At 40.0% G+C, this 19,944-nt stretch overlaps 2 long non-coding RNA genes across 4 annotated transcripts in view; both read right to left on the minus strand.

Moving 5' to 3' along the window:
• LOC135174038 (uncharacterized) overlaps positions 1-19,944 on the minus strand; it is a 198,486-nt gene that overhangs the window by 106,358 nt on the left and 72,184 nt on the right. The window lies entirely within an intron of this gene.
• Positions 17,125-19,367, minus strand: LOC135174270 (uncharacterized). Its single transcript, XR_010301844.1, has 2 exons — positions 18,975-19,367; positions 17,125-17,260 (listed from the first exon to the last, which is right to left on the minus strand). It is a non-coding gene; the product is annotated as an uncharacterized LOC135174270 (long non-coding RNA).

Raw genomic sequence — 19,944 nt, forward strand, 5'->3', positions numbered from 1 at the left:
ACAGCTCTCTGACTTCTTCCCTTCAACCAGTTCCAAATCCACCTCATTACCTGATCACCCAGACCACACTGCCTCAGTTTAACCTGAAGGATGCTGTGAGAGACAGTGTCAAATGCTTTGCTGAAACCAAGATAAACCACATCCACTGCTCTACCATCATCTAACCACCTGGTTATGTCCTCATAAAAGGCCATCAGCTTGGTGAAACATGACTTCCCCTTGGTAAAACCATGTTGACTGCTCCTAATGATCCCCTTGTCCTTGATATGCCTTAGGACAGCACCAAGGATAAGTTGCTCCATTACTTTCCCAGAGATGGAGGTGAGGCTGACCAGTCTGTAGTTTCCTGGGTCCTCCTTCTTAGCCTTTTTGAAGACTGGAGTGATATTTGCCCTCCTCCAGTCCCCAGGCACCTCTCCTGTCTGCCATGACTTACTGAAGATGGTGGAGACTGGTCTGGCAATGACCTGTGTCAGTTCCCTCAGCACTCATGTCATGCTTTCCTCTAGTGCCTCAGGTGTCCAGGGGCTCCCGAGGACAGTCTTTAGCAGTACAGATGGAGACAAAGGTGGCATTTAGTAATTCTGCCTTCATGTCCTCTGTCAGCAAAGCACCCACCTCCTCCACCAGTGGGCCTACATTGCCTCTAGTGTTAGTTTTTACTGCTATGTATGTGAAGAAGCCATTTCTGTTATCCTTGACCTCGATTGCAAGGGTGAATTCTTTTGGCAATTTCCCAGGTTTTTCGAGGCACAGCAAATGGACATCAGTAAATCAATTCCAGCTTTCCATCATGTCTGGACTTTGCTTAGAGAGTATCAGCTATACTTTGAATGTATTTTTCAGGCAGCTGGACAGATCTATCAGAAGAGGCCAACACAGATCTACTCTTACCTTCTATGAGAAGCTACTATGACTTTGTCATCTGTATCTACTTTGAACCATTTGAAAACTAGAAGAATTATATTTAAACATTGTGAAAGATAAAATGATAAATAATGTGATTTATAGACTTTTAGCTTCCTGGACAGGAAGGTTCAGCTATTCAAATGGTAGTGCTTTCCGCTTCCATGTATCTTTTGCAAGGAGGTAGATAATGAAATCCCTAGTGGAGAAGAGTAAGAGGGATTTTTTTGTCTTGCCTACCATAACCTCTACCATCTGAGAAGCAAACAGGCATTAAAAGCTGTGAACTTTGTCAGCCAGAAGAGCAGAAGATTCAACAGGGGATTGGTGAACAAAAATCAAGGATTTCCAGATATGAACTGCTAAACAGATCATCTATGTTTCTACTATTGCAAACTATTCCGTGTTTGTGCTTTCTTAATAATCAATTGCCAAACACTGTTATTATCTAGCAAACATTTTGATGGGGCAAAATCCCCTTATCTCTCTTATTCCCCTTCTCATATAAATATTACCAGTAATTAATATAATTTCTATAAAAGTAATGGAGTTTCTCCAACCACAAGTTGTTCTGTCAGTTGAAGCTTGGGTCAAATATCTAAAATGTCACAGTATCATCATTAAATTGATGCTTTAATCTTCCTTAATACGTGACAGACATGAGCTGTCAATTAGAAGAGGAATATTGACATTTTTTTCCTGACACCATTTTCAAAAGAAGGAATAAAATACTAATTAAACAACAATTATACACCAAGGTATGACATGTTATATATTTGACATACAGTACAATAATAATTAGGAAAAAAATCATTTCTTGCTACTAATAAAGAGAATATGAGTTTATTAAAAATATCAATTACTCCTCATCTTGATTCTTTTTCTTTTTGCAACTTAATACTCAAGTGGTAGTTGTGGACAAAAAACACAGCATTGGCCTCTTAGGTTAGGAATAAAGGAAAAATACTCAGGAAACGTTACAGGAGGCAGTGACTGATTTCTGAACTTGGCTCTGGAGAGTTCCAAAAAGAATGGAACAGACATAGAAGGGGGGGGAAATTTTATATATATATATATATATATACATAAAAAAAACAGAGATTAACATAAGATGGGTAATTTTAGGAAAGCTACTTCCGTTTGCCAGTGCTTCCTCTTTGACTTCATTTTAACATTCAGCACCCTTCAATCTGTGCTCTTATGTTCAGGAAATGTTTCCTTAGATGTAAGAGAGATGCTGTACCAGCAAATCACATAATTCCAGGGGATTCATCTATCCTGGATTCCCAGCAGAGCACTGAGAAAGGAAGCTGCCATTAGTACCAGCTGTTTGTATACCACACAATCGCTCTCTAGTGATTGCAAGGAAAAGGCAAGTGTTGGTCGAACTCAGTTGTATGTTTCATTTCAGAGACAGCAAATGGCTATAATGTGTCAGGTCCTTCACAACTTCCAATGCCAGCTCTTTCTGAGAAAGCTTCTTCATATTAGGCTTAAATATGGGAGAAAACCTTAATCCGAACAAGAATCATTCCCTAGACTATCATTAGTGTCTTTCAAACACAGATAAGGAAGCTTAAGTCTTATGTTATGGTCAAGCAAAGAAGGAAACTTGTGTGAAAGCATACAGGCTGACTAACCATCCACCAGCTGAGTTCTGATAACATGTGCATTCCAAGCTATTCCACCTGCAAAAGAAATGTTCCCTGGGACTTTGGGGGATTGTTTTGTTGATGCTTTTTAAATACACTATTCTGTGGGAATTGATAACTTATTAACTGCAGTAACTCTTTTAAATCATAGAATCATAGACTCAACCAGCTTGGAAGAGACCTCCAAGGTCATCCAGCCCAACCTATCACCCAGCCCTAAACACAGTGACATGACCTGTGCCCCAAACTTTATTTTAAACTCATCAGTAAATCAGATCTCTTCATCTACATTAAACCAAGAGATAGTTGTCATTTGATCTTACCTTTAAGTTTTGCATGATTTTCCTCTGTTGGATCTGACACATTTAGTAAATCCCCAGAGCACCTTCTCCATTACAAATGTCTACAATTCTTTTGCCCTTGAATTACTGTCTCTCACACTCAAAAAGATCTTACGAGCCACACCTTAGCCTGGATTGTTCTCAGATGATTCTTCTTAATATATACCTGTCTTTGTTTACTCTTAGTCATCCTATATATCGGCATCTTTCTTTCACAAGCACCCAGGCTGGCTAGTCCACAAAGGTAAAAATGCATTTTTACTTATGAAGCACCCAAGAAAACTTTGTTTATCTAATTGTAAAGCACTGTAAGAGGTAAGCAGTAAATAGGAAAGAACACATAAAACTGATGAGTGCTTACCCTCTATTCCCTACTGATGCTTCTACTTAGCCCTGCTTAGCATTTCAATCTATATAAAGTCAATGGGCCATATAACCTTCTTCTATATAAACTAACCAATTAACATTATTCTTTAATAGGAAGAAGTTCAGGGAATTCTTTTTTTCCAGTTTGATTCAAAGTAACACTGTTACTAGAAAACAACACTAATGGGTGTAAGAAGATGCACTTGTTCTATGAAGACAAATGATACCTAAACTACTCAAAATACACACTTAGTTTTAATAGTAGAGTAATTTAAGGAAATATTTCTTAATATTGATAGGCAACACCATAGGACACAAGCTGTCCAACATTTGCCTAGAGCCCAGCACCAAAGACTCTAGATTTAGGCAGAGATTGTAGCTGAGAAAGCTATTTCAGATTTAATTCTGTGTAGTTCAGTCTGATCGAAAATCTGAATGTGCAAAGTAATTTGAAACTCATAGGAAAACCAGAAAGAATTAGTTTAAAGAAAAAAAAATCACAGAAGAAGAATCCAGAAAACTTGGAGAATAAGGTAAAACTGACTAAAAAGTTACTACTTCCCTTCCCTTGATACTGTCCCTAAGGAAATTTTCTTCAAATCCAGTGATATCCAAAATTTTCTTTAACATCTCGGATGGCACAATGAAGAATAAGTCTATAAAATATGGGAGGAGTGGAAAGAAGGAGCTTACAATTCAAATCAACCTCGACAGATTAAAAGAATGCTCTAAAAAGAGAAAGAGTATGAAATGTTTCACCCAGGGATTAAAAAAAAGGGGGGGAAACCCGCAACAATATACCAAAAATTACAGTGAGAAATAATTGGTTGTGCTAGCACTGGGTGCAGTATTTAGGGGACTATAACAGATCTCAGACTGTAAATGAACCAATGCAATACTGCAAGAAACGTCAATGTCATTCTGGAGTTATTAACGGGAGCATCTCAACAGGAAGAGAGATTTTTCTCCTTAACTGGGAATGAAATGTTTTCAGCATAAATTATGTCCATTTGGGGCACTTTATTTAACCAAGATGCAGACCAAATCTGCAGAAGTGTCAAACCCAGCAAGATGTATAGAAAACATCTGCTGGGGAAAAAAAAATGCAAAGGGACTGAATATGTTTAGAATTGAGAAAAATGAAGGAGCACCACAAAGGCTTTACTTTGTAAACATATAAAAGTGTTACACAGACAGTAAGCAAGACTGCCTTGTGCCCAGTGAAGACAAAAGCGACCTGTTCATTTGCAGGAAAAAAGCTTTGTTAGATAGTAAAGAATTTCCTATCTATAAGACTTGAAAAGAATGACCCAAATTAACTACGAAGAATGGGTGGGAAAGCTGGGTCCTTGGAGAAGAGGAGGCTGAGGAGAGACCTCATTGCTTATAAATATCTAAGAGGTGAGTGTCAGGAAGATGGGTTCATACTCTTCTCAGTGGTCTCCAAAGACAGGACAAGAGGTAATGAGCATAAACCTGAACACAGAAAGTTCCATCTAAACATGAGAAGGAACTTCTTCACTTCAAAGGTTGCAGAGCACTGGAACAGGCTGCCCAGAGAGAGTGGTGGAGCCTCCATCTCAGTAGACTTTCAAGGCCTTCCTGGATGCGTTCCTATGTGATGTGCTTTAAGTGATCCTGCTCTGTCGGGGGAATTGGACTTGATCTTCTGAAGTCCCTTCCAAACCCTACCATTCTGTGATTCTGTAACTAAGCAAGCACTGTCTTGAAGGTGAGGTAAGCAACGATCAAAGATTATTGCATATATTTTAAGGGAAGATGTGAATTGATTATATTAACTAAAAAGGTAACTCTGAAGTGCCCAAAGTGCAAGTTTCCCCATATTTCCCCTTCTTAGAAATTAGATTTCCTTTGGGGCAGGGTTGATCTCTCTCTGTTTTTTTTTCCCACTATTTAAAGGCTATCCTAGAATCAGATCATTTTAATGGTTCAGAAGCTTTTTCTCCTTTGCACTTCATATTCCCCATTTGCTCTGACAATGCTTTCTGCTGGACACTTAATTTCCTTCCATATTTCTCACCATTATTTCACTGTAGATGTGAAATAGAGATGGAACATAATTGTATTAGAAACTTATAATCTATGAGAAAATTATTTTTTAACTTTGGAAAATACTAACCCACACAATTTGAATGACTAAGAGCTTCAGATAAGACCCTAAAATGGATGCAAGTTTTGTGATTGTTGACTATCAAACTATTGAATGTCAATTTTGGAACTCCAGATGGTTTCTGTGCTTTCTCGTTATTTGTGATTTCTGTCAGAGTCACCTCAAATAGTGTTGCTCACTACTGACCTGCCATTCAGATTTTTCTTTATAATTTTCTTTGTGTTCCTTTTCATGCAGACAACAGACTGTTTGTAGCTAATTATTTAGTTTCTCTGGAGGCTAAAGTTACACATCAGTAGTCTACGGAAATAGGAGAAGTCTGTTTTGGTATTCCTTCTATGTACTTAGAATCATAGAATCAACCAGATTGGAAGAGACCTCCAAGATCATCCAGGCCAACCTAGCACCCAGCCCTAGCCAGTCAACTAGACCATGGCACTGAGTGCCTCATCCAGTCTTTTCTTGAACACCTGCAGGGACGGTGCCTCCACCACCTTCCTGGGCAGCCCATTCCAATGGCAAATCACTCTCTCTGGCAAGAACTTCCTCCTAACATCCAGCATATACTTCCCCCAGCACAACTTGAGACTGTGTCCCCTTGTTCTATTCTACTTGAGACCCTTTGAGCATTCTTGATCGTAGGAAAATTCCATAGCCATAATCAAAGTGGAATCTTCCTTTGTGGCTAAAAGCTTGCCTCTGCTGTAGCAAGAAAACAATATCACGAAAAGACACAATTTTTTTTTCCCTTAAATTCCTCTTGCTTTTACTAATGTCCCTGTACATGACCTCATGAATGTCACCTGTGATCACCCAGTCACTTGCTATCTACCAAGTCTAATAATGGGCAACCTGATAATATGAGAGCATCAAACAGTTTTCTTGCTACATTTTCAAAATTCATTTTTAAGCCCATTAAGATGTTTGGCTAAAACCAAGTGTTCACCATTTCTATTAAAGAACATAATGATTAAAAGACAGCCCAACTACAATATAGTTCCATAGAATCAGTGGTCACCATTTCTATTAAAGAGCATAAGGATTTAAAAACAGCCCAACTACAATATAGTTCCATAGAATCAGTGGTCACCATTTCTATTAAAGAGCATAATGACTAAAAAACAGCCCAACTACAATATAGTTCCATAGAATCAGAGTTGGAAGGGACCACAAGGATCATCTAGTTCCAGCCCACCCTAGATCAGTTTCTCTGAACATGGACCACGGCATCTAGTAAAAACCCACAAAAGGGCACAGACATGTATATGAGTGAATGGGACATCTCTTCCCTCCATCATAAATCTACAGTTTCAAAGCAAAATGAAGATCCCTGGAATTGAACAAAAGCAAAGTTTTAAACTGATAAATGCAACTCCATGCAAAACCAAAAACCTCCAACATGTTCTCGTAAAAGCAGGACTTTGGCAAGATTAAAACAAGTTAATTATCAATGTACGTGGATAGAAATATACTTAATACCAGATAAAATATTCAATACTCAACTAAAACAATCAGTATACTTCATCAGACTGCTGGATATGAATCAACTGGAAGACCTTGTCTAAAGCATAATGTTAGTGTGCCTCAGTTGATGTGAGCCAATTAGCAGATTATATATACATATTGGCAGTGACAAGCATATGACTAGTTTAGCATGTCCTGAAGGCAAAGTTCAACTTAGCTTTTTTTTTCTCTAAACACAACGTTTGTGTTGCTGTCTACACAAGGCCTAACAAATTTTGGATTACACTGACATCTTGGAGTTCCTTATAACCTCCACTGATGCAGCTGCTGCCAGTTAGATATAGGATATTGTTCCAGAGAGACTTAGAAATACTCAGACTGGCATCCTGAGTAACAAATCTACGAGAGCTGCTCGGCTAAAATTCAGGATTCAAGCCAGTCCCATCCAGCATGACCAGTTATTTTCCAGGAGAACTGACTGTGAGTGATCAGTCATGAATAGCAAATCACTCTTTCTGTTACCAGCCAAATTTGGGATGTTCATCTGAAAAAAAAAAAAAAAAAAAAAAACCCAAAACATTTCTATTCCCTACTATGTGACAGTTTTGGGGGCCATCACTTAATGGTTCAATTCTCTCCCTGAATCACATGGAAACACACAGTGTCAGAGCCACTTCTATTTAACAGTAAACATGGGTTAAGCCACATCATATTCCCACAGCAAAAAAAATTGTACATATTTTTACTTGTAAGCTTTCCCTATGAATAAGATTCATTTTTAAGAGAATGAGAGCGTGTATCAGTCAAAAGGTTCATTTGCAAGGCTGTCATGGAGACAGCATTTTTAAATAACCACAGCTACATCAAATGATAATCATCAAACCAAATAAAATAAATGCCAAAATACTCTGAAATTTAAAAATAGGAGCCAAGTCTAAATTACTCTAATTTCTAAGGCTTTACAATTTTCAAAAGGTAAGTCACGCTCTGAGTGTATATTCTTTGTTTTTCATTCTTGAAGAGCAATGAAGTGATTTGTGAATCAAGCTTTTAAGACATTTGGCTGTAGCAAAATTGTAATAAAATATGCATAATATGTACCTAAGAAGGAAAGTAACACCTCTGCCATAAATTGGTTCTTAGAGATATTTAAATTAAAAAGGCTAAAGCATATTATGCTTGCATAAAACAGAATTAAAAAGCATGTAACTTAGATACATGGGTTTCCTCACAGGGATACATTTAAAATTGGAATTGCTCAAGGAAAAGAAACTTTTTTTCCAAGACAATATCAACAAGATTAGTAGGATTTTCTCCAATTCAGGTTGTCTTTTGACATTCTCTGAGAAATCTTCCTTTCCATTGTAATTCATTGAAATTATCATTAACAATGAGAAAATTACTCATTTACTTAGGTTCCCTTTTGAATGGTGGAGGAATTTCATAGAAAAATTAAAGAGCCTCCTTTTACGAACAGCAAACCATATCTATGGCTTAATGCCTTGTTCTACTCTTCAAACACAAAACCTTAAAGTCCTTATACTTGAATCCCACTTAGGCATAATTTCCACTCAACTAAACTGGCATTTTGCCTGAATAAAATGAGTAACACAATAGGAATTCAGCCATGAGACTGTATCAGTTTATTGCAATATTTCCCCACAGACCACAAGCAAAACTGTAGTCTGGATGACAGAAGAAGGCTACCCAGCACATATGTACCTACTGGAGTTCTGCCAATCGGGCAATATCCATTGCATTCCTCCAGAACGGAGTAAGAAACATAGTCTAAAAGGCAACCAAAGCAGAAGCCTAGGGCAAAGTCAGTTCTGCAACCAAGGACATATGTCTTTCTAAGTCCCATTCAAATACATTTGAGGAAGACATTAAATTTAAAACAATCATATCTCAACTTCATGAGACTACATCTAACTTCCAGTTACAACTAATTTCAACACTGAAATATTTGTCTTCTTGGCAAAGAGAAAATATGCATTTTTACTGAAGATCAAATGGATCACGGATCAATAACCAATAAGATATAATATATCCAATGATATATAATATATAATACATATATGAATGCAAATTCAGACTGCCAAGGATACACTATTCCAAACTGGAAAAGGATAAACAAAGCAAAAATAGCTGAAGGTAAGTACACCTCTCTCCTACGCGTGTCTGCCTCTCTTCTTTTTTAAGGAGTTTGTCTGTTCTGTTCACAGAATCACAGAATTAACCAGCTTGGAAAAGACCTCTAGGATCATCGAGTACAACCTAGCACCTAACACCTTTTAATTAACTAAACCATGGCACTAGGTGCCTCATCCAGCCTTCTTTTAAACACCTCCAGGGATGGCAACTCCACTACCTCCCCAGGCAGCCCATTCCAATGTCAATCACTCTTTCCATGAATAACTTCTTCCTAATATCCAGCCTAAACCTGCCCTGGCACAGTTTGAGACTGTATCCTCTTGTTCTGTCACTGGGTGCCTGGAAGAAGAGACCAACCCCCACCTGGATACAGCCTCCTTTCAGGTAGTTGTAGACAGCAATGAGGTCACCCCTGAGCCTCCTCTTCTCCAGGCTAAACAACCCCAGCTCCCTCAGCCACTTCTCATAGAGCTGTGCTCCAGCCTCCTCACCAGCTTTGATGCCTTTCTCTGCATACATTGAGCACCTCAACATCTTTCTTGAGGGGCCCAGAACTGGACACAGTACTCAAGGTGTGGCCTAACCAGTGCTGAGTACAGAGGCAGAATGACCTCCCTGGTCCTGCTGATCACATTATTCCTGATACAAGCCAGGATGTCACTGGCCTTCTTGGCCATACTGCTGGCTCATGTTTAGTCACCTGTCAACCAGTGCCCCCAGGTCCCTCTCTGCCTGGCTGCTCTCCAGCCACTCTGTCTCCAGCCTGTAGCACTGCATGGGGTTGTTGTGACCAAAGTGCAAAACCTGGCACTTGGCCTTGCTAAAACTCATGGCGTTGGACTGCACCCATCTGTCCAAACTGTCCAGGTCCCTCTGCAAAGCCCTCCTGCCCTCTAACTGATCGACACATGCTCCCATCTTGGTGTCATCTGCAAACTTACTGATGCTGGACTCAATCCCCTCATCCAGATCATCAGTGAAGATATTAAAAAGGACTGGGTCCATCACTGATCCTTGGGGCCCACCAACTGGATGTGGCACCATTCACCACCACTCTCTGGGCCCAGTCATCCAGCCAGTTCTTAACCCAGCATAGAATGCCGCTGTCCAAGTCATGGGCTGCTAGCTCAGCCAGGAGTTTGCTGTGGCAGACAGTGCCAAAGGCATTGCTGAAGTCCAGGAAGGCTATGAGCTGATCTGCTCCCTGACCCCACCTACCAGCTCAGGAGGCCAGCTATCCTGATGGCAACCTGGTGTACTATTGAAAATTGAGGCAGAGCTGTTAAGCACCTCTGTGTTTTCCTCATCTCTAGCTACTACATTCCCGTCCTTGTCCAATTAAGAGTAGAGGTTATCCTTGCCACTCTTTTTGTCAGTAACGTACTAATAAAAACATTTCTTATTGTCAAAGTAGTGACCAAAGTTCAAACTGGGCTTATTCTAATTTTCTTCCTCCATGACCTGACAACATCCTTAATTTTCTCCTGAGTTACCTGCTCCTCTTTCCAAAGGTGATATGCCCTCTTTTTCCCCCTTAACTCCTTCAGAAGTCCCTTGTGATCCAGGCTGGTCGTCTTCCTCACAGGCTCTGCTACTGTGGCAGCCTGTTCCTGCACCTTCAAGATTTCTTTCTTGAAGTAGGTCCAACCTTCCTGGACCCCTTTAAGGGCTTTTTCCCCAAGGTACCCTTCAAGTTAGTTCCTTGAATAACCTGAAGCCTGCCCTCTGGAAGTCCAGTGTGGATGTTTTGTTGATGCCCCTCCTAGCTTCACTGCATATTGAAAACTTTATTATTTCATAGTCACTGCATCCCAGACAGCCTCTGACTGCCACATCTCCCACCAGCCCTTCTCTATTTCTAAACAGCAGGTCAAGCACAGCCCCCCCCAGTAGGCTGGCACACCAGCTGTAACGAGCAGCTATCCTCTAAAACGTTCTAGACTGCCACCTCTCTACTGTGTTAAGCTCCCAGCAGATAGCTGGCAGGTTAAAGTCACCTACAAGAACAAGAGCTGGTGATCTTAAAATATCTTGCAGTTATTTACAGAATAATACATCCAGCTCCTCTTCCTGGTTGAGTGGCCTGTAACAGACTCCAACCAGTATGTCAGTCTTACTGGTCTGCCCTCAGATTTTTTTACTCGTAGGCACTCAACCCACTCATCATTAGTTACAAGCTCCATGGCATCAAGAGCTTCCCTAAAATGCAGGGCCACCCCTCCCCCCCTCCTCCATCTCCTAGCTTTCCTGAAAAGCCTGTATCCAGCCATGTGATGCATCCCCTATCTTTCCATGATGGTAACTGTCATAGTCTTCCTGTTGCACCAAGCCTCCAGCTCATCCTGCTTGTTGCCCATACCACATGCATTTGTGTGCATGCACTGCAGCTGGGTTGCTGGTTTCACCTCTAACGCTAGCTTATCACCCTCAGATTCCTCTGTGCAGAGCCTTGCTTCATCCCCTTACTCCCTCAAACCTAGTTTAAAGCCCTTTCAGCAGGACTGCCATAAATTTGCAGCCCTTTTTTTTTTTTTTACAGTTGGACCCTGAGTTTAGTACACCAGGTACAGTAAAGGTTGCCCCATGATTAAAGAACCTAAACAGCCCCTGAGCCAGTTCAAGGCTGAGTTCAGTGGCTCTTGTGTAGAACCCTTGCATGTTCTGAATTTTTCTGTATTAATTTCATTCTAGCACCTGTGGTTATTAGTGCATCATTATCAAGTTCTGATCTAAACTGAGAACCACTTCTATAGGCTATAAAATAGAACTCAAGTAACTTTGAACATGACTCTATTATAACATGCAGCAACCCTCTCATTATCTACTGATGAACACATCAGAGAAAAGAATGTTTAGCAGAAGATATATTATTGAATTCACTTTGCTTATCATGTTTATATATCACATATATAGAATTAATAACAGCCTTCTCCAGTCTCTGGATTTTCAGTGGATAACGCAAACTTTGGTCATCCTTTGCATCTTTTCTTCTTCAAAGTCACTTCACTGTCTATGTGAGCATCAGAATCTTCTTTCTAAAGGGACAATATTTATTAACTGTCCAATTAAATGCAAATATCATATTGTTTCTGTTAGTGACATGTCAGTAAGGAGCCTGTTAACATTTCCCTACAAATCCTACTTTCAGAGGTTTATAATCACAGTGTAAAATTTGGCTTTTCCACTACAAATTTTCTATGTTAGGAGAAATATTTTTCTATGAAGATCTACTATCAGATATCCAACACATTATTTAACCATGGAACCAACATTTGCATCAATGCATAACGACATTCATAGTACATCAGAAATTCTTTTAATTGTTAGTTAAAATGAGATGGACATATGCATATGTAGTTTGACACTTCAGACACCTTGCCAGCAGCTCTGAAGGCCAGTTTCTACAATGATTCTCACAGGAGCTGTGTGACACAAACAAACAAACAAATAATCTATGACTAACAACCAAAATAATACAGCTTAAGATACATAAAATTGTGTCTTCTCCTAAATGGCTCTTTAAAAGAAGATGATGATTAAAAGCATTATGTTTAAATACTACAACTTGTATGGTCACTACAATCACAATGGTAATGAGGTGTCTGCAGAACAGCAGACACTGTCTTTTGACTAAGCTGTTCATTTTTACCTGCCTGCACTGCAAAAGTTGTAGTCATTATTGCTCACCTTGGCTTGGTCTCTTTCACTTCTCTCTTTGCTGTAGCTGATGGATTTGGTAGTAAGCTGCCTGTGTAATAAGTGACAAGAAAGTCTGAATTTTGATATTTGATACTGGTCTTTGGTTACAGGAGCATCTGTAGCTGGGAATAACTATAATAAAATTGTAACACCAGCTGATTCTATGGTCCTGGTGCAAATGTAGATCAGGCTCCTAATTATTACCTTTTCATGCAGATTATAGTCCTAAGAAACTAAAGGCAGTTGTTATAAACTGCACCATATATAAAAGAATTCAGCCATAATCCTGCACTGTTACACTACATTTTTACTGCAAAATAGAATCCATAGAATCACAGAGAGAAGTACCTCCTACACATATTCCCAGTAATACAGAAGTTGCCAAGGCTTTTTAAAAATGCCAAAGGTGCAATATTTTTCTGAGGTTAAATTTGTCTGAGGCTCACACATTTAAACTTCGGGTGTCTCCAGGAATTCGGATCCTTCTAAAATCTGATTGCTCTTTGTTTAGCCCCTCCTTTCCTACTAGTGCAAAAATGGGGATATACAGCTGCAAGCTACTAGCAAAGGATCCAAGTAGGTGGTCTGCACTGTATATGTACTGGCCTGCAGAGGCACATGCTTTCCAGATACATTAAACTTAAATTGATTCTCATTCCTCAAACAGCATGGTCCCATGAAAACTAGTCCAACCTTTGACAAGAGATGTTAAGCAGTTCCTGATTAGGAAGACTTTCTTTCATTTCAGTTGGTAACCTCAACTAAAGAGCATTCCTAGTGCATCAGAGCAGAGCAGTTTACAAACTATGCCAAACATGTTTCTGTGCAACAGAACATCATCCGAGGATGGGTTGTGCTAGAGCTCCGAGAAGAGTCACAATTTTAGCACAATGTGTTTCACTGTTGCCTGTAACTCTCTGTTCCCTGTCTGTATCCTTGCTTTCTTTTCCGTCTCTGAAGGAGAAAAGTTTCATAAAAGGAAAATACTTGCCATGTCACAAATACCTCCTGAATTTCAGTAAAACTATAGATGTATATATATATATATATATATATATATATATATATATATATATATATATATATATATATCTGTGTGGGCCTTAAAAAAGAAAGAAAAGAAAAAAGGAGCTGAACAACTTCAAAACTTCAGCACAGCTGCCTTTCTGTCCCATCACTTTGATTTTTTTCTTTCATTCTGCTAAGCAGCACACAAACTCTGCTGAGCCAGCAGAGAGACTCAGGAAATCAGAGCCCAGAAGTAATCTAGATAACTTAAAGTATGTTACTTCTGTACCATGGTCTAACCTAGATCACCTTAGAGGCACAACTTTAGCAGCTCGAGGCTGTACTATGATCCGTGAAACTGTCATCACGCTGCATACTCCAACATTTCCCTCGCTGGGCTCTTTCTGTCCTTGGTACCATCTGGCTTGCAAAGACGTCCTCAGAAGTCCTCATTCTATAATGGCTCTTGTGGAAAGACCTTCCTCCCAAAGAAATGGCAGTTTCAGAAGCTCGGAACTTCATTCTAGATCTTTTAACAGCACAGAGCAACCTCCTAATTTCACCGTGCTGTTTTCTCTTTCCTGTGCACCCGAGGGATTCCTTGTCAGCGCTCACACTTCAGTGATGTTTTTGTTTGACCCACAGGAGCTGGAGTTAAATAATTAATTATAGCACCTCTGCATATTTTAACAGAACTCAACCCTAGCCATCAGGATAACTAAAAGTAATGTTTTGGGAGTTACCTCCCCCCCCCCCCGCCCCCAACATGCTATCATGCTATGAAATCACACAGGCTACACTCAACTGGCCAGAAGTTAGAAAATGAAGCTATATTTACAGCTTAGCACAATTTACAAGCATATATATAAACGTACACACACACAAACATATGTAGTTACATACAAATTAAAAGTAATACAGAAGCACACTACCCCTATCAGAAATCAGATTGCCAGGAGGGCTCCCAACCACTAAAGAAAGTCTTAAAATGTGATTTTTTTTTTTTTTTAATGCAAATAAAACACTTTCAGGTTTACTTTTCAAGTCTCATGAGTTTTGAGGAGGCAAGTTCACAGTTTTTGCCAGTGCTTGGACATATTATCTAGCCTAGCAATTTTGCAGTGATGGCTGCATCACAGTGCAGCTAAAGAGAGATTAGCACTCCCTCAGATTTGCCAGCACAACTGCACATATACCTGCCCTCTCATTCCTCTGTTATCAGAACAATAGAGTAGGGCTTCTCCAACATTTTAATTTAGGTTAGGGAGGATTATATACAAAAAAAATTACGCAATGGACTGAAGCAGTAGGAATTTCTGTTGTGAGAGCTATGGCAAACCAAGGAAAGGCAAAGATGGCAATCTCTGTTCAGAACAAGACGCTGAATATTGTCAAATTCATTTAAGCAAGGGACACTGGGAGACTTCAAAACATGGCTAGGCCACTATGTTGTAGACAACCTCTCACATGATAAATTTTGTCATAAATTGAGACATGAATTTTAAAATGCTATGCAGTTATTTTTACTTGTAATTTTTTATCACAGCATTGGGAACCACTGTTGCAGTTACAGACTACATCATTAAAAGTATTATTATGCTTTCGGTTGTCACACGCATACAAAGACTGTTCTAGAAGCTATGCCCACTCAAAGTTTTATTCCAGGGGATTTTCTGTTGTGACTTCAAAAAGTATTTGTAAACACTTACTCTTTACCCACATTTTAAAACTATTGTCCTTCAGTACAAATCCATGCATCACCTGGCATCAAAAACAAGTATAATTGACTTTTATATAATATTTTTTTCAATATACATGGCTTCTTCAAAGTTCTTTTGTAATTAAGAAGTCCAGCTCCAATTTCAAGCATACAACCAATGGTCCAAGATATATTTTGTCATTTATGGAATTTTGCATAAGCATAAAGCTGGGAATCTGACTACAGTTATTTTTAAAAATAAAATCCTATTGAAAGTTAAAAGGCAAGAAGGGGGAAAACAGAAAATAGTAAACCCATATTAGAAATTCACAGAATCACAGAATCAGTCAGGGTTGGAAGGGACCACAAGGATCATCTAGTTCCAACCCCCCTGCCATGGGCAGGGACACCCTATCCTAGATCATGCTGCCCACAGCCTCAGCCAGCCTGGCCATAAACACCTCCAGGGTCAGGGCCTCAACCACCTCCCTGGGCAACCCACTCCAGCCTCTCACCACTCTCATGCTCAACAACTTCCTCCTCATGTCCAGGCTGAATCTCCTCACCTCCAGCTTTGCTCCATTCCCCCTAGTCCTGTCACTCCCTGATAGCCTAAGAAGTCCCTCCCCAGCTTTTTTGTAAGCCCCCTCCAGATACTGGAAGGCCATAAGAAGGTCACATCGCAGCCTCCTCTTCTCCAGACTCAACAGCCCCAACTCTTTCAGTTTGTCCTCATAGCAGAGGTGCTCCACCCTCTGATCATCCTCATTTAACAACACTGTGTTGTGGAGGCAGGGAATTAACGTGGCCGAGTCAGGAATGTTATACAAAAATAGAGTTATTTTATTTTCCTAAAAACCCACCCCCAAACTATATACAGAAATTAATTTAGTTTTAATTAGCAGATTCAGTTTGTTTGAGAAGATCTTACAAGGATACCATAGGTAGTTGGAGGGTCGTTAAGGCTATTGAGCCTGCATAAAGGATGCCAATGGCAGGAAGCCGTCCTTGGGAGCAGAGCGCCAGGGGCTCCTTCTGCAGAGTCTATCCAGGCAAGGGGAAGAACTCTCAGATGGGCACAAACTCTCAGGCGGGAAGTCCCCTATATTTATACCCTTCCTAGACAAAGAGCAGAGTTACCACTTCCTAGGTGTGAAGACCACAGCCAATCCCCAGCGTGGTCACTGCACAGGCACCCCTCATGCCAGAATGGCCCTCTGCTCCCCCCCCTTCACGCCTGCAGAGCCAGGGGGAAAACAGGTCTTTTCGCGCCTTTTCCTCTCCCATACAAACCACAGAGGGAGAGGAATTTAGGGGTATACAGGACTCCAGGACATACTGACAAGAAAGATTACAACTGTGTATGTAGAAAGAGTAAATTTATTTATTGTATTAAATTCCTTACTTCTGAAAGACATTTTCAACATAGAGTTTGTTACAGAGCAGACACAAGTTGGCATGCGGTTGCTTGTCCAGCCCTCTGGAAAAGATGTTTTACATGGAATTTTCCACCTTGAACCACTTTATTCAAAAAAACCCCAAAAGATTTCTTATATCAAGGCCTTCAAAGCACTTTTTTTCCCCAAAAAAAAAATCTTAATGTGTGCCATTAAAGCTGCCAAGCTGTACATAACATACAGAAACTTCTGCTGGAGTTTATAGAATCTGACATAAGAATGTTAAAGAAAACAGAGCACATACATGGAAAGTGACAGCTGATTATTTATTTTTACATATTTTCAAAGTATCAATAAATCCATCTGAAACTTCATGGGCTTGAGATGTTGCAAGAGCAGTGAACCACAAACTGCAATTCAGTTTCATTTTCTTTCTACAGCCCCTAAAGAACAGTAGAGTGAATATATGCCCAAAATTAACAGCCATCTGTAAAGCCTAGCAGGGTGCTTTATCAAAAGAAAATTCTAAGTATTCATTTGGCCAAGCACCTCCAACTACTTAAACCTTTTGTAGCTTCATAGTTCAGCAGGATAATTCAACGAATAGTATGTTTAATTCACTACAGAGCTCATTCTCCTATAGTTTGCTAGAGGATGCAAATTCTGCCTCACTCCATAGTCTGAGACACACATAAAGTGCCAAGTTCAGAGCTCACTTATAGCCACAATCAGAGGTGAGGTAGATGGTTTAAGGTAAGACACCACACAAATGTCATTACAAAAATCTAAGGTTGAAGTATTCTTCATTTGCTATGGAACTACACAATCGTAGAAGGTTAGAAATTTGAAAGGACCTCTAGAGATCATCTAGTCCCATCCCCTGGCCAAAGCAAGGTCACACCACAGGAATGCATCAAGGAGGGTCTCCAGAGAACAAGGATCCACAACCTCTTTGAGCAGCGTGTTCCAGTGCTCCATCACCCTATTTGCAGTGAATTACTTAGGGGGGATTCTTTCTCTGGTCACTGCTGCATCTTAAGGTATCACTCTGGAAAGTCTTCTACATTTTGTCACTAAGCCTTTAATGCAACCACATTTTTATATGGTTAATAATGAACCCCTCAGACTTCATCAACACCCTAAATATGCTGATCACAGAACCTCTAAAGACATTTTCAAACCTCCAAGCCTGTAAAGACAAGTGACTGCAACAAGCAGTTATGAGTACAAAGAAGGCTTGCATCTGACTTTTTCTGCTTTAGTCAGACCTCTAGAATCCAGGCCAGTTACCCCAAGGACTGGCTCAAAATGTTTCCAAAGTCAGGATCACCAGGTGCAGAGGGAGAGAAAGGGAAGCTGCTGGTATCAGCCATCCCCTACAGCGTGCTCGTCTCTAGGAGTAGCAAATGTGACTGCCTTGAGTTCTCCTCCCAGCTCTGCCTCTTAGTGTTACTCCTCCTAATAAAAAGCCCAGCTGGGACTAGTTCCTTATCCCTTTTAATTTTGCTTACAGAACTGAAAAACTTTGAAGTGGCTCTGAACACAAAGCTGGCTCCAGGTCTCTCCCTCCTATATTCTCAATGGACTGTATGCCTTACAACCTGTAGAACAGTTCCAATGCAGGCAGTTTAACAGTTGGACTCAACCTGAAAAGCCTCCTCCAACCAAAGTAATTTTATGATTCAAATAAAAAGTGAACAAATGCTAAACCTAGTGGAAGAGCAAGTGTGTGAGAAAAAAAAAAAAAAAACAGAATTAGATAAAAATTGAGATTGGATGATGCTAAGGAAAGAGAAGAACACAGAAATAGGTAAAGTAAGCAAGTCCAAGGTAAATAAGGACTAGGATCTTTCACTGAGTCATTCTGAAGCCATTTATCATCTAGTAGCAATAACTTATGCTTGGAACACCAAGGAATATGGAGAGGTGGACTTCTGCTATAAGACTACAGCTGAAACTACCACAGTCAAGTCCTATACTCTGTACAGAGAGGAACAGGTAGATGATCTAGACACACCCAAAAAAGGCTTAACTTAATTAAGAAAAAACACTTACTGTTTCAAATGCTATCAAACCAGTACCTATTCCTACCTAACCAGGGGGCCACAAGGCCCCCTGGCCTTTGATCCCACTCCCATTCACCCAGCATGGACTCACCAGTGTAACAGGAGAAGGATCCTTCTGCCCAGTCGGGCATAGCTTAAGGATTGTGCTTTTCCTGGGCCGATTAAAAAGGAGAGTGAGAAGGGAGTGCAAAGTGGTCACACCTGGGGCGGGAGGAGACTCTAACAGAACCCAGGTGTCCTGGGTTTGGGGGGAAGAAGGTGAAAATGCAGTGTGGGGTGGGAAAGGTGGTGCTGAAAGGGAGGAGATGGAGTGGAAAAGGATAGGGATGGAGATGAAAAAAGAGGAAGATGGGGAAAAGGAAGGAGATGGAGAGGAAAGGAGGAAGATGGGGAGGAAGAGGAAGATGAAGAGGGAAGGAATTAGATGGAAGGGAAAGGAGAAAGATGGGGAAAAAATAAATGGATAGGAAGGGAGGAAGATAGGGGAGAAGGGGGATTTAAAAAAATAATAAAAAGTGAACACTAAAAAACAAAACAAAACAAAACAAAACAAAAAACCAGTGGTCCTGCTCTGGCATAGGTGTTGGACTAGATGATCTTTTGAGGTCCCTTCCAGCCCCTAACGTTCTGTGATTGATTCTGTGTTTGGCATCTCATCCCAAAACTGAAATGCAAAATCTCCTGGATCAATCACTGCCTGAATTCACCTTTACAATCACCTTAGCTTCTCTCTGTGCATTGAGTTTTCCTTCAAATGCCAAAATGACTCCAATCTGCATGGCTCAATGCCTATCTACAAGTGGGATCTGCAAGTAATGTACACCCTGCAAAAATCTTCTGATAGGCTTGACCTAGTACATTAACTGGGCAATGTAAGGACATATATTGTGATAATCTTTTACAGGCCATTTAAATAGAGAATATAATCATTAGGGTCTCCAGCTCATCTCAAAGCACAAAATTCCATGAAAAAAATAAATAGATTGCAATTTTGTATTAATTAGTGACATGCTAGAAGGAAAAGATTTCTTCTTTCTTATGAAAAATTAGTGATATATTAT

This window comes from Pogoniulus pusillus, chromosome 1 (assembly GCF_015220805.1).
Source record: "Pogoniulus pusillus isolate bPogPus1 chromosome 1, bPogPus1.pri, whole genome shotgun sequence".
In the NCBI taxonomy this organism is placed as follows: Eukaryota; Metazoa; Chordata; class Aves; order Piciformes; family Lybiidae; genus Pogoniulus; species Pogoniulus pusillus.